General features: G+C 38.9%; 1 protein-coding gene across 2 annotated transcripts in view; it reads right to left on the bottom strand.

Annotated features, from left to right (window-relative positions):
- The window catches only part of LOC119861320 (vesicle-associated membrane protein 2-like), a 101141-nt gene that overhangs the window by 45441 nt on the left and 39791 nt on the right, over positions 1-15909 (bottom strand). The gene's annotated exons all lie outside the window — the stretch shown is intronic.

The raw sequence follows: 15909 nt of genomic DNA, 5'->3' as shown, positions 1-15909 counted from the left end.
CTTACAGCAAGGCACTAAAACCTGATGTTACACACTTATTTTATATAACAATATACCACAACAACATCACCACAACACCGCTGTGATGTAGGGAAGGACTATTGTCCCCATTTTACAGATGGAAGTTGAGGTCCAGATTTTTAAAGGTATTTAGGCATTGCTGCACTCAGAATTGCAATGCCTAACTGATTTAGCAGCATAAATTTCATTTTCAAAAGAGATTTAGGCACTTAGGAGCCAAAATCCCATTAGCTGCCAAATCAGTTTGAGTGCCTAAATACCTTTAAAAACCTTGGCCTAAGTGACTTGCCCAAGGTCACACACAGAGCTGACCTAGAATCCTATTTTCGATGTCTCAGACTCAAGGAATATTTCCCACACACCTCTGACCAACATATTAACCCACAGAGACCTTCCTGCCAACACTACAAAAAGAAGGATTCTGGGTGGACTCCTCCTGAAGGTCGAAACAGCAGCCTGGATTTCTACATAGAGTGCTTCCGCCGACGTGCACGAGCTGAAATTGTGGAAAAGCAGCATCGCTTACCCCATAACCTCAGCCATGCAGAACACAGTGCCATCCACACCTCAGAAACAACTCTGACATCATAATCAAAAAGGCTGACAAAGGAGGTGCTGTCGTCATCATGAATAGGTCGGAGTATGAACAAGAGGCTACTAGGCAGCTCTCCAACACCACTTTCTACAAGCCATTACCCTCTGATCCCACTGAGAGTTACCAAAAGAAACTACAGCATTTGCTCAAGAAACTCCCTGAAAAAGCACAAGAACAAATCCGCACAGACACACCCCTGGAGCCCCGACCTGGGGTATTCTATCTGCTACCCAAGATCCATAAACCTGGAAATCCTGGACGCCCCATCATCTCAGGCATTGGCACCCTGACAGCAGGATTGTCTGGCTATGTAGACTCCCTCCTCAGGCCCTTCGTTACCAGCACTCCCAGCTATCTTCGAGACACCACTGACTTCCTGAGGAAACTACAGTCCATTGGTGATCTTCCTAAAAACACCATCCTAGCCACTATGGATGTAGAAGCCCTCTACACCAACATTCCACACAAAGATGGACTACAAGCCGTCAGGAACAGTATCCCCGATACTGTCACGGCTAACCTGGTGGCTGAACTTTGTGACTTTGTCCTCACCCATAACTATTTCACATTTGGGGACAATGTATACCTTCAAATCAGCGGCACTGCGATGGGAACCCGCATGGCCCCACAGTATGCCAACATTTTTATGTCTGACTTAGAACAACGCTTCCTCAGCTCTCGTCCCCTAATGCCCCTACTCTACTTGTGCTACATTGATGACATCTTCATCATCTGGACCCATGGAAAAGAAGCCCTTGAGGAATTCCACCATGATTTCAACAATTTCCATCCCACCATCAACCTCAGCCTGGACCAGTCCACACAAGAGATCCACTTCCTGGACACTACGGTGCTAATAAGCGATGGTCACATAAACACCACCCTATATCGGAAACCTACTGACCGCTATTCCTACCTACATGCCTCTAGCTTTCATCCAGATCATACCACTCGATCCATTGTCTACAGCCAAGCGCTACGATATAACCTCATTTGCTCCAACCCCTCAGACAGAGACAAACACCTACAAGATCTCTATCATGCATTCCTACAACTACAATACCCACCTGCTGAAGTGAAGAAACAGATTGACAGAGCCAGAAGAGTACCCAGAAGTCACCTACTACAGGACAGGCCCAACAAAGAAAATAACAGAACGCCACTAGCCATCACCTTCAGCCCCCAACTAAAACCTCTCCAACACATCATCAAGGATCTACAACCTATCCTGAAGGACGACCCATCACTCTCACACATCTTGGGAGACAGGCCAGTCCTTGCTTACAGACAGCCCCACAATCTGAAGCAAATACTCACCAGCAACCACACACCACACAACAGAACCACTAACCCAGGAACCTATCCTTGCAACAAAGCCCGTTGCCAACTCTGTCCACGTATCTATTCAGGGGATACCATCATAGGGCCTAATCACATCAGCCACACTATCAGAGGCTCGTTCACCTGCGCATCTACCAATGTGATATATGCCATCATGTGCCAGCAATGCCCTTCTGCCATGTACATTGGCCAAACTGGACAGTCTCTACGTAAAAGAATGAATGGACACAAATCAGACGTCAAGAATTATAACATTCAAAAACCAGTTGGAGAACATTTCAATCTCTCTGGTCACTCGATTACAGACCTAAGAGTGGCTATCCTTCAACAAAAAAGCTTCAAAAACAGACTCCAACGAGAGACTGCTGAATTGGAATTAATTTGCAAACTGGATACAATTAACTTAGGCTTGAATAGAGACTGGGAATGGATGAGTCATTACACAAAGTAAAACTATTTCCCCATGTTATTTCTCCCCCCCCCACTGTTCCTCTGATATTCTTGTTAACTGCTGGAATTGGCCTACCTTGCTTGTCACCATGAAAGGTTTTCCTCCTTTCCCCCCCCCAGTGCTGGTGATGGCTTATCTTAAGTGATCACTCTCCTTACAGTGTGTATGATAAACCCATTGTTTCATGTTCTCTGTGTGTGTATATAAATCTCCCCTCTGTTTTTTCCACCAAATGCATCCGATGAAGTGAGCTGTAGCTCACGAAAGCTTATGCTGTAATAAATTTGTTAGTCTCTAAGGTGCCACAAGTACTGCTTTTCTTTTTACCATATTTCAGGGTTTCTGCAACAAAATACTGCAGGATTTCAGTTCTGTTAACATTTTTGAGTTTTTGGCTTTTTGTCCCAATTTGGGAGGAAAGATTTCTGAAAATGAAAAATGTTCTAAGAACTAAAATTCAGTTTTCCAGCCAGCTCTAGTTATATTGGAAATCTCTGGGAGAATAGAGCATTGAACTGAGATCTCTCAAGTCCAAGACTAGTGCCCTAATCACAGGACCATCTTATTCAGGATTCACTTGAATTTAATTTAATTCAGATACACTTAACAAAATCTTCAATCCTCTTGTCATTGATAAAAAACCTCACACAGTGACAAATGCTCCCAGAACTTTACAGAACATGGAGCAAAAACTTACTGCAGCTATAGTCAATGGAAGCCTTGCCATTGAATCCTGCAGCTGCAAGGTTGGGCTCAGGGTCCCTACCATCAAGTTTATTTTTAAATGAAATATTGGTAGAATCATATGTCTGGATCCCTGACTGAAACTGGAATACTGTAAAACTGCTGCTCTATAGTGAAGTGGTAAATGCACGGATGCAACCAGAAGTATTGGCCAAAATTACACCTACCCCTTGGAATCAGAGTGTAGTCCATTTACACCTTCAACAAATTTGGCCCTGCATTTTTAATGTAGGTAACAGATGTAGATCTTGGAGCTATGCTTTTTAAACATATTTTATAGATCAAAATAAATAAATTACAAAATATCTGATGCAGGAAGATCACCTTACAGTACCTTTCAGCCTTAATGAGCTCACAATTTAACACCAGCTTTCTTCTTTTGTAACTGCAACAGGTCTGACTATGCTGCCTTGATCTTTGCTGACTAATATAAGGCTTAATTCACTCCAGCCTATCAAGATTGCTTCATCTGTGCTCATTTTGATATTTTAATATTTAGTCAGTTCATCCCGAAGACAGACCAAGCATGATACTTCTTAAGAAAAAGATGTCACACACAAAGTGAAGTCACAAAGCATGTCACTTCCTGGAAATGCTGCTAATTAGTTTAGAAAGAGGTGGAAAGAGTCCCTGTACTAGAAAAAGTTACATAATGTGTCATTATTAGATGTTACTAGATGTTATATCAGGTCTTTTACAGGTGTAGGTACTAGGCCGAAGACTTACCTCTTTCGACTGCAGTGATCTTCTCAGGTCTCACAAGTTAAGCCATGTTGAGTCTGGGCAGTATGTGAATGGGAGGGCAGGAAGGAAAACTCCAATACTGCAAGGAGTAGTGGTGATTCAGGAGGAGGTGTTTTTCCCTGTTGTTGCTCTGGCAGAGGGTTAAGAGGCAATATAATGTTGGAAGTGACTTCATTTGGTTGAGCTGTAAAACTAAACTCCTCTTAACTTCTACTGATCATTGAAGAATCAATAGTACATTTTGAAAATATTAAGAAAGCATGTTAACTTGAACATCCTGGCCAAACTACAATCTCAGAAATTACAGTATCCCTTTCTAAATTCCTCCTGAAATTTCAGCCGTATACAAAATTCTCTACTTTAGGCCTGACTCTGCTCCTAATAAAGTCAGCTGACATAGATCTGTTGCTTAGTTTCCTAAATAGTCATGTGGTGTTGCTTTAAAAAACAGCTGTTATATTTGACCCTAGAGGTAGGTACTTTTCAGTGGTGATTGAAACAATTATACATGACAAAAATTTTTTGCTGTGAAGCAGGTAGGGTTGCTACACACCCACAAAATCAAGTAAATAAAAGAAAGCCATGCATTGTTTTCTCCTTCACCCACAGGCACACACACACCACTACCACAGCTACATTCCACTACAGATCACATACAGCAACCTTAATTCTGCCCCTGTATGGATGCTAACTTTTCATTACCCCATTTAACCATCCATCTGTACACAAGCCTTTTCCAAATCACCCCTCCTAACACAACCAATTATTCTACCAAACATCCACAATTAATTGTCCTGGGATTAAAAAACAACCCCGGTAAAGGGATGTATGCAAAAAGGACCAAAGAGAAGCAGAGTTAAGGTTGCAACAGATGGTCTGTAGTGTACAGTAGTTGTTGTAATGGGGAGGTGTGTACTTGTGAGTGAAGGAGAAGAGGATGCGTATAAGTGGCTTAGCTTCTCATACTTACTTTTATTGGAGTGGGTCAGATATATTGTGGATCCAACTCTCTACCAAGTTTTGTGTAGATTTTTTTTAAAGACTCATTTGTCAACAATGAAAATAGCTCTGCCAGAGGAAAACTTCAACCAAAGCCCTATTTCAAAGAATTGTGAAGGAAGACACTAACAAAAACTTCACAGGAAATTCAAAAGGCATTAAAACAATCCTGTCCAAAATTTCACCACAAATGTCCAACTACTTTTAGAGAAAATAGGAATTTATGCTCCATTTTAGAATGCAACACTAACTATGGAATCACTACCAGATACTGCCATAATAAAATGTGTAAGGTATTTTGGGATCTTTCAGAGTAAATACCATTTTATGAGTGTAAGATTGCGTGATATTACCAACCCCTTGCTCAAAAGACTAATTTAGCTGTATTGAAAAAAACCAGAGAAATATTTACACAAAACCATTATGTCTCTGTAGGCCCAAGATATGTTTAAGGCATATGAATGGAGGTTCATTCTGTGCATTTTAATAATTGATCATTCTTTTCCTTTTCTTCTTTTCAATACTTACTTTAAATTATAGATATGTGAAAGAGATGTTTGAAGATGACTTTGGTCATTTACAGTACAATTTAAAATAAGAAAATGTTCAGCCTTTTGAATCTTGTTTGGGAGACTACTGCTGAAACAAAAGAGCAGGTAACTGAAGTTTCCAGGTATAAAGGAGAATGTATTTAGTGGAAATGTCTTTTCATGTGTGTGTATCCTTCAATTTTACAGATACAACTTTACATCCGGAAATAGTTAGTGGTGTCATTTATCTAACTACATGATTGCACATGTAGAAAGATTAGCATTTTCTATTAAAATCTACAGGATTTTTCCATAAGATTTTTTCACTTTTCTGGAAATAAAAGACAGAGTAATTTGGTGCTGGAACTTTGCTTATGAAAAATACCTTGAGGAACTGTACTTAAAGAGTGATATCACTGAAATTCAGAGTTCTCTCATGTGAATTTATTTTCACGGGTACAGAAAAACAAAATAAATTACTGTGCAACAGCCCCATTTTAAGAAAACAATTATAGCACTGTAAGGTGTTGATTTCCTGTGCCACATTACATTAGAATCCAAGAAGTTCCTACTGAAAAAGGACTTGATCCTACAAGGTGCTGACCACTCTTACATGATCCCGCAAAGCATTTAAGCACATGCTTAACTTTAAGCACATGCATAGGCCCACTGGAGTCCATGGGATTGCTCACATGCTTAAAGTTGCTTTGCTGGATCAGGAACAGAATGTGCAACACCTTGTAGGAGTGAGCTCATACAGCATCTTTTTAAATCACAACAGTTAATTTCCTTGTTTCTTTCTTACAGTCCAATGGTGGGGAATAGAAGGGGAGAGAAATATGAAAATGTCAACTGAAGCCACTACAATAGACCAGACCTGTAACAACACTTACTGAGTAGAAAAAAAATTAAAATAGCAGGTTCACTCACTCACAGAATAATCATTGATTGGGCTGGTAAGTATAATATAATTTACAGAACCAGATAAAAATGAACAGGTATCATTAAGCAGATGCCAAATCACAGCAAGAGTAGACAAGAATGAAGAATGGATAGAAATAATATATTGCAATACCTATATGCTTCAGTCGCTTTGCAGGTGAATCATCACTGCCACAGAACATGCTAGGGTGAGGGGGTGAGTGGGGTGGAGGAAATGAGCAAAGTAAAAATAAATCCTTCTCTCAGCTTCTTGTAGGTCCTGTGATCAGAATCCCAGTGCTGCTCTCTCTTTGCTTTGCAGGTTATGTTTTGACTAACCAGCCAGCAATATTATTTGATTCATTAAAGAATAAGAAGGGCGGTAACAATTTACATGAGTGTTAAGATTATAAAAAACAGAAATACAAAGGTGCATTAATGTTGCCCAATGAGCCTCCCTATTTAACTCAGTGGTTTTTTTCTGAGAGAGTAATTCAGAAGACTAGGCCAAATATGGTCTCCAGAAATGTGCTACTGCAAGACAAGGCTTTTACACCCAGTAAGCATTATTATAAACATAAGGCAAAATTCTGAAAAGTGCCTAAACCACTTAGGAGCCTAAATCTCCCTAAATTCAGTCTTTGAAAAATATTTACTATTTTACCTCTGATATTCTTGTTATCTATATAAATGTCTAATCTTTTTGAATCTTGCTGAACTCTTCACTTCAAGGATACCTTGTGTCAAGAAACCCCTCACACTAGCACTGAGTTATTTGAAAAATTGTTTCCTTTTGTCAGTTTTGAATTTGCCAAATATCAATTTCACCGACTGCCCCTTTGTTCTTGTATTAGGAGAAAGTGACTAAAAGGTGCCAATCTATTTTCTCAATACCACTCATTGATATATATCTTTTCATGTCTCTTGGAGAAGCTGTTCTAGGTCTTCCCATCTGAAGGTTTCTCATGTCCTGTATAATTCTTGTCACCTGTTTTTGAATTCCTTTTATATCTGCTATATCCTTTAGGAGATGGAATGACCAGAATTAATATAGTATTCCAGGTGAGGGCATAGCTTTCATTTACATAAAATCTGTAATAATAGCCAAGTCCTTAATGGGCTTTCCGGCACTCGTCCCTATTCAGGGTAAAAACACACTTTGGGAAGAGTTTTTTGTTTGCTTGGTTTTAGGGTAGCTTTTTGGGGTGGAGTAGCATGAGTTTGGGAATAAAAAGAGTGTTCATAGTGTGAGTCTCACACAGTTGAAATAAGATTATAAATATGAATGAACAGTGTAACACTATTGCAAAAAAAAAAAAGAAGAAGCAAACCTCATTCTGGGATGTATTAGCAGGAGTGTTGCAAGCAAGACATGAGAAGTAATTCTTCCTCTCTATTCTGTGCTGATTAGGCCTCAACTGGAGTACTGTGTGCAGTTCTGGGCACCACATTTCAGGGCAAGATGTGGACAAATTGGATAAAATCCAGAGAAGAGCAACAAAAATGATTAAAGGTCTAGAAATCATGACCTATGAGGGAAGATTGAAAAAATTGGGTTTGTTTAGTTTGGAGAAGCAAAGACTGAAGGAGGGGACATGATATTAATTTTCAAGTACATAAAAAGTTGTTACAAGGAGGAGGGAGAAAAATTGTTCTCCTTAACCACTGAGAATAGGACAAGAAGCAATAGGTTAATATTGCAGCAAGCAAATTGTGGTTTAGGTTGGACATTAGGAAAAACATCCTGTCAGGGTGGTTGAGCACTGGAATAAATTGTCTAGGGAAGTTGTGGAATCTGCATCATTGGAGATTTTTCAGAGCAGGTTGGGCAAACACCTGTCAGAGATGGTCTTGATAATATTTAGTCCTGCCATGAGTGCAGGGGACTGGACTCAAATCAGATGACATCTCAAAGTCCCTTCCAGTCCTATGATTCTATTGTCTCAAAGGGAAGGTTTTGTTACGTTTCCTCAGAATGACAAGAGTCTTGATTTGCCTGATCTCCTCTGGAAGACTGTTCCATAGCCAGAACCGCTTGACCAAGAATGCTTTGTCCCCAGCTCTCCCATGCTTCATCCTGGGCTTTGACATTGGCATTATTTCAGAGGAGCTCAGCTGTCACAATGGTTCACAGATGGAAATTCAGCCTTTGATGTGGCTGGGGCTTGATCCATTAGTTGCTTTGAAAGTTAGGACCAAGACCTTAAACTCTCATCAGAATCTGACTGCGAGTCAGTAGATGGATTTGAGCATAGCCATGATGTGCTCTCTAATGGCCTAAGCCCTGGAAAGGCAGGTGGCCACATTATCTACCAGTTGTAGCCTGTGCATCTTCAAATTCAGCTTCAGATACAATCAGTTACAGTAATCTAACCTGCTGGTGATAAATGAGGGGATCAATGTGGCCAAGTCTTCATCCGGGAAGAAGGGACAAAGTTTCTTAGCAAGCTGGAGGTGAGAAGGCATTTTTAGAAGCTGATGCTACCTGGACGTCTAGACTTAGTGAGGAGTCAAATTAGGTGCCAAGACATCACATCACTTTCACAAAGTGGGCAGTATGCCTTTGATGGAAAGTGGAGACAATTCATAGATTCTCAGACCAGAAGGGACCATTGGGATCGTCAGATCTGACCTCCTGTGTAACACGTAGAACTTCCCCAGAATAATGCCTAGAGCAGATCTTAGAAAAAACAAAACAAAAAACAAAACACATCCAATTTTGACTTAAAAATTGTTAGTGATGGAAAACCCAACACAGCCTTTGGTAAATTGTTCCAATGGTTAATTACCCTCACTGTCAAAAATTTACATCTTATTTCCTGTCTGAATTGTCAGTTCTAGCCATTGGATCATGTTATACCTTTCTCTGCTAGATTGAGGGTCTCATTATGAAATATTTGTTCCCCAGGTAGGTACTTATAGATTGTAATCAAGTCACCCCTTACATTTCTCTTTGTTAAGCTAAACAAATTGAGCTCTTGGTTTTATCACTATAAAGGCAAGTTTTCTAATCCTTTAATCATTCTCATGACTCTTCTCAGAACTCTCTCCAATTTATCAACATCCGTCTCTAATTGTGGACACCAGAACTAGACACAGTATTACAGCAGTATTGTACCTGTTCCAAATACAGAGGTAAAATAACCTTTCTACTCAAGATCCCATTGTTTATGTATCTGTAACAAGGCAGGTCCTCTCCTGCCCTGGGGTCCTTCGCAAACAGCCTTGGACACCTCTTGCTTGTCAACACCTCTGAATTTTATTGATGTTTTCACAACCAAGCCACTGTCACAATCCCTGTTACAGCACTTCTAACCACAGTGTCCTTTGATCCCCAGCCCTTTCTCCAGAGATCTCACCAGCCAGAGATTTAGCTTCCCTTTGGTCCATCAGCCCAGAGTCTGATTAGGTAATTAAATCATCTGCCCCTCAATAAGGGCTTCTCTGGGGGAACTAGTTAGTGCCTAAATGACCTGAGTGCTGGGTCAGTGGCTGACTCTCAGCATTCTGTCACAGCAGAGTGATACCAAGGATCACATTTGCCATCTTGGCCACAGCATCACACTGGGAACTCATATTCCACCATGACCCCCAAATCTTTTTCAGTTACTGCTTCCCGGGATAGTATTCCCATCCTGTAAGTGTGGCCTATGTGGCCCACATTCTTCGTTCCCAGATGTATACATTTAGCCATATTACAACACATATTTTTTGCTTGCCCCCAGCTAACCAAGCAAGTCTGGTCACACTATTGGTGACCCGTCTTTCTCATTATTTATCATTCCCCAATTTTTGGCTCATCTGCAAACTTCATCAGTGATTATTTTATTGTTGTCTTCCAGGTCATTGATAAAAGTGTTAAATAGCGTTGAGCCAAGAACCAATCCCTGTGGGACCCCAATAGAAACGCTGCCAACTCAATGATGATTCAACATTTACAACTGCATTTTGAGACCTATCAGTTAGCCAGCTTTTAAACCATTTAATGTGTGCCATATTAATTTTATATCTTTCCAGTTTTTTGAACAAAATGTTGTATGACACGAAGTCAAATGCCTTACAGAAGTCTAAGTATATTACATCAACAACAACACCTTTATCAACCAAACTTGTATTCTCATCAAATGTCCTGACCTGTTCTTTGGCGTGTTTCTCCTTTCTGATGAGCAACACTTCAGTTTGGCCTGAAGGACTTTTTCCTTGAGTTGATACAGTTAATTTAGAAGGGGCATGAGTAATTCAAATGATTTCATCCAGCATGAATTACTTTAGGGTTTGCCTATATGCATAACTCTATTTCAGATGAAAGAGTCTTTTTGTTTAATTATTCATCTCTATCATAATTAGATTAATAAAATGTATAGGTGAAAAATAACACTTTCTGACTGTACTCTTTCAGCATATACAAAGTCCAGAGAATCCAGCTATACTTAGATGCCCTGGATTGAACTAAAAATAAAGTAGCAGGATCAATTCTACCAATTCTCTTTTTGTTGATTTGCCAGGAGTTTGCTGGTTTAACCAGATTTGCATAGAACATGTTTTATGTTAAACAGTGGAATGAAGTGCACATACCAGAATATGAATGACAAATATATATTTGTGACTCTTTCCTTTATTGTATCTTCCATATGTTAATTTGCTTGTAAATTAATTATGTCAAAGAAGAACAAAATCTAAGGCCTCAGACCACAGATGTTCGGTCTATAAATCTTATAAGATGATTACTGTTTAACTTGGCCTCTTTGTGCCTTCTGCATGGTGAGTTTTCCCTGAAGAGTTTGTTGTGGACGTGGGATCTTCATCTTATTCCCTTTTACACTGATTTTACACCAGTATCACTCTAATGACTTATGTGGAGTTACTCCTAACTTATATCACTGTGAAATCAAAGTCAAACTCAAACACAGCATCTTACAAAAAAAGTACTGTATTAAAACTTGCATCGAGCAGATGAGAAAAATCTCTGAAAAAAGCAGCTTAGTGGCAGAATTGGGCACGATTATATTGTACAGTAACTCATGCCTCAGTGATATCAATGGGTCTTCTATAGAGGAAGGCACTATTCAGCTTGAGGCCAGGTAGCACAAGCCAGCTCTGAATTAGCAGAGTACCATTCAACATTCATAAGGCATCCTGGATTGTACTTGGTTTTATTGTTCTGTGTTCAGTCATTCAGCATGCTCTGAATGGTTATAAGAGAACAGTAGGAACAAACTGGCTCCAAATATTTGTTTGTTCTACCCTGGGATGAAACTGAATATTTTGTCTGAGGGAGAAACTGTACATATAAGGCAGACAAGTAACATTTAGAACAGGCACATACCACATGAAAACCTCCTAACACCTTGTCCTATTGAAAAGACTTCAGTAAGCAGTTCAAGTTCCACATACTTAAAGCGTTTTGAGTCTTCCTGCAAATAAATAGTAATTCCAACAGTGTACAGTCTACTCAGTAGTCCTGTATGGAATCACATTAGTTGGTGAACAGTTAGCTTTAGTGTGAGAGAAAACGGATGAGGAAAGTTTAATAAGCTGTGTGCTTGCATTATTCGTCTTCCCCTTCCCACCCGCTTTTGCTGATGGCTTTTAAAGGTCGTTTGGGATTTACTTCCCCACACAGACATTCTGAAAAGTATTGTTATTTCTTACTACTTTATTCATTGATCTGCATTACTTATCTCAACATCTGCAACTTAGATATATTATACATCATTTAAAATAATTTTCAGATCCCACTAAATGATCACCTGAATTGCCAACTTGCCCATGTTAAAATACCCTGGAGGTTTGCTTTAAAAAAAATATTCTAGAAAAATTGCGAAGTTCAAACACTGAGGTCCAAATCCTCAGCTGGTATAAATTGACAGCTCCTTCAACTTTAGAGCTATACCAACAGACAACAGCTAAGGACGTGACCCAGAATTTTAAAAAAACCTTGGGAACATTGTTAGAAAGTTTTGTACCTTACTGAAGTCTATGCAATTACTGCAAGATGCAGAAACAAGAAATAGAGGAAGGAGAAAGAAGCCAGCAAAAATACACGTAGTTTCTTGCAAATTGGTTTCCAAATAATGGCATTCTCCCTACAGCCCATCCATTGGAAAAAATTGTGCAAACTGATGATGGTTCAGTGCACCACTATCTACAGGCAGAACCCATAAATTACAATTTCAGTAAGTCAGGTGCTCAGTTAACCAGGCAGCAGCCCTACTCTAATTAATTTACATGGCACAGTTCTTAGTGAGGAAAACTTAAACAAGCTATAGATGGATAATTTTTATTGCCCAGTGTGTACTTTGCAGAGAGATGTTAGAAACAGGGGTTAGGTACCCTTATTTTAGAAAACTGCATGTATCTAAAGCAGACAGCATTTGTAGATAAAATGCTGAATGATCTGAAGTAGGGAGGATTATGTAGATTTCAGATGCCTCTAATTTGGTGGAAGATTTATATAGGAAGATCATGCTGTTGAATTAAATTAAATTATTTGTAAATTACTGAATTAGTTAAAGGATACAAAGGAAGGCTCATGACATATCTGCATTTCCTCTAAATTTTTCATTCCACACCACACATAAAATTGATCAATATAATGAGGAAACATCAGAGCTGTTTGAATTATTCATTGTGAATAATGTTTGTTAGGAAATTAGCATCTTATTTGGTACTTTAATCTCTCACAAAGCAAATTTATTTTAACATATTCATTATTCTGAAGTGTTTGCCAAACAAGCTGGCCAAATACATTTAATCCTATGGGTTGTTTGCTATTGGTGGGAAAATGTTAAGAATCAGGATAGTGAGCAATATATTCTTATAATTATTCAAGCCAAAATTCTTTGTGAATACTTAGTACCTGTCCAAATACTGAATAATATGACACCACATTTCATTGCTAGGCAAAATCATTTCCCCATCTATAACATGGAGATACTATTTTTTCTCTCTCTAACCTTTTGTCTGTCTTGTCTATTTAGATTGTTAGTTCAGTGGGCCAGGATGTCTCTCCTACTCTGTGTTTGTACAGGACCTAGCACTTCCATGCCCCTAAGAGTGACTGTAATACTGAATAAACACCAACACCAGCTCAAGGCAGATCTGTTTTTCCTTTCATGCAATTATTGAAATTACACACACACACACACAGATCTATAAACAGACATACTAACCTTGTGAAAGCAATGACTCATCTAGTAATGGTTTTACATATATTATGTGGTTAAAATGTAAGAAAGTGTGAAGACATTAACACTTTCTGTAGTGTAAGTTCTCTCTCTGCATACAAAGAAAATTGAGGCAATAAAAAAAACCCTAAGCTGTCAACACCTGTCATGTTTAGAAAAGTTGCTAATAATCTAAGCCTTTCCTGGTTTGAATGTATGCAATTAAAATTTAATCATTTGTTCCTGCTTTAAATTTTTCTATTTTTCAAAATAAAGATGGGATATTTTGTCTGATGCTTTTGGATGTTTTCTTTTGCCAGACTTTGATTTTTTTTCTCTCTGACTATTAAATAGAGATGAAATTAACATGAGTATTTTGGTCTGCCAACATCATCATCAACTCATAGTAGTGCCTTACTATACTAAAGTATATTTGTGGACTAGCATCATCTACCACATCAGCAGATCTCTGGAAATAGGACAGCTGCCATGTTTTATGGGAAAAATTGATGCTATAGAAAATAACCAGTTACTCTGTATAAAGACTCCGGGAAATGGAGAAAATTGGAAGAGAATGGGGATACTGTTCCTTTTGTAACTACAAACTGAGCTCAGTGAGTGGGCGTCTACCCTGAGATACATTTGTGCAAATCTCTACACGGTCGATAGCAGCTGTGTGCAGACAATAGGGGGCAGAACTGAGCACAATGTGTTTTCTACTGCATGGAAAGGAAAGGTGAGAAACAAATGAGTTGAGAATTGCTAACATTGCGTTAACAAAACCATGATCAGAATTTGTGGGTGGTATTCAGAGATGATGTAAAGAAATACCAGAGGAAGCCATTTGTAGTATACAACAATAAGCTTTATTGGTCCAGCAAAATCCAGGAATTAGGCTATCTACTCCTGTGCATATTCTAACAGGTTTTGCAGCTAGTGACAGCTGCAGTACTTGGTGCGGTGCAAATATTCAAATTTTCTATTTCAGAAAACCAAAGGGGGAAAGCAGGTGCCAGACATAACACAGAGGGTCTGATTCTCCTCTTACTTACACTGGAGTAAATCAGGAGTAGTTATGATGAAGTCAATTGAATTACACTGGTGTAAAACTGCTGAGAGAATCAAATGCTTATGGATAGTGGCCACAATACCATAACAAACAGTTTTTGAAATACTGCATGGAATTGCCAGTTGTCCCTGAGTTTATTTTTTCTACAGTAAAATCTACTTGGTAACAAAATACCAAGAATTGTAATATATATAGTGAGTCATTCCAGGGGCCACTCTGCTAAAGTTAACTAACTCCATGTGTGTGTATATAAATCTCTCCTCTGTTTTTTCCACCAAATGCATCCGATGAAGTGAGCTGTAGCTCACGAAAGCTTATGCTCTAATAAATTTGTTAGTCTCTAAGGTGCCACAAGTACTCCTTTTCTTTTTGCGAATACAGACTAACACGGCTGCTACTCTGTAACTCCATGTGTGTGGAGGAGAAATGGCCAGCAAAAACAGTTGAGAAACTGGTTGGGATTAACTTGGTTTTGAAGTCATGGTCCCTTTGACAGAGTGCTCATTGTAGCACCCTGGTCACTGAGATTGCTGAAGCATAGAGAAGGCTGCGGGCTTGGAAAATTGTTGATAGATCTTTCTTAGGACAAAGATCCAATATCAAGTGTTTAGCTCAAGCTACTTTTTGCATGTGTAGGCACACAGTAACAAGATGCAGATCTACCACAGTTGTTCCACCAGTGCCAGCCTTGCTCCATTTAATTTTCACCACTTTTTGTTATTTACTTTCCTTCCCTCTTGTTATTTGAACACCCAGCAAAGTAAGATCTTTAAAAGCAGTTTCTTATCCTTTTCTAGGGAAAAAACAGTGGCTGCCTCTGTGTTTTTCTGTCTATATAAGCAAAATTGGAGTGATATGTGAATATGATGAATATTTCCCCCCATAAGTTTGGCAGAAAAAATACCCAGTTTCTTATTCTAGTCCATTTTGTAGCCATAAAATTCAACTCTTCATAAAATGGCTGGATTCCCACTGAAACATGAGGATGTTTGCATATTTCACTCCCATAATCTGTCCTTTTATGTTTTCAAACTTCAAAACTTGAGACATTTTATGCCTCAAAATGTTTCTGTTGTCATTCAAATTCCATAAAAAATCCAGACCTTTCACGAAATTAAACAATTCTTGTAATTTTCAAAGTGGATTGCCAATACCAAGCACAATATTATTTGTTAGTGACAGCTCCATTGCCAGCAGACAATATTTAATGGTGAAATGTCAGGCAAGAGTAAAGGACAGCCATTGTAGGTTCTTCCCCGAGAACTTAAACAGCCCCACCACTATAATTTTAGCTCCTCCTAGGCATTTATGGATGTATCCACACAACA

This window comes from Dermochelys coriacea, chromosome 9 (assembly GCF_009764565.3).
Source record: "Dermochelys coriacea isolate rDerCor1 chromosome 9, rDerCor1.pri.v4, whole genome shotgun sequence".
Lineage (NCBI taxonomy): Eukaryota > Metazoa > Chordata > Testudines > Dermochelyidae > Dermochelys > Dermochelys coriacea.
Note: the sequence above shows the minus strand (reverse complement) of the source record. Positions and strands in the feature narration are given on the sequence as shown.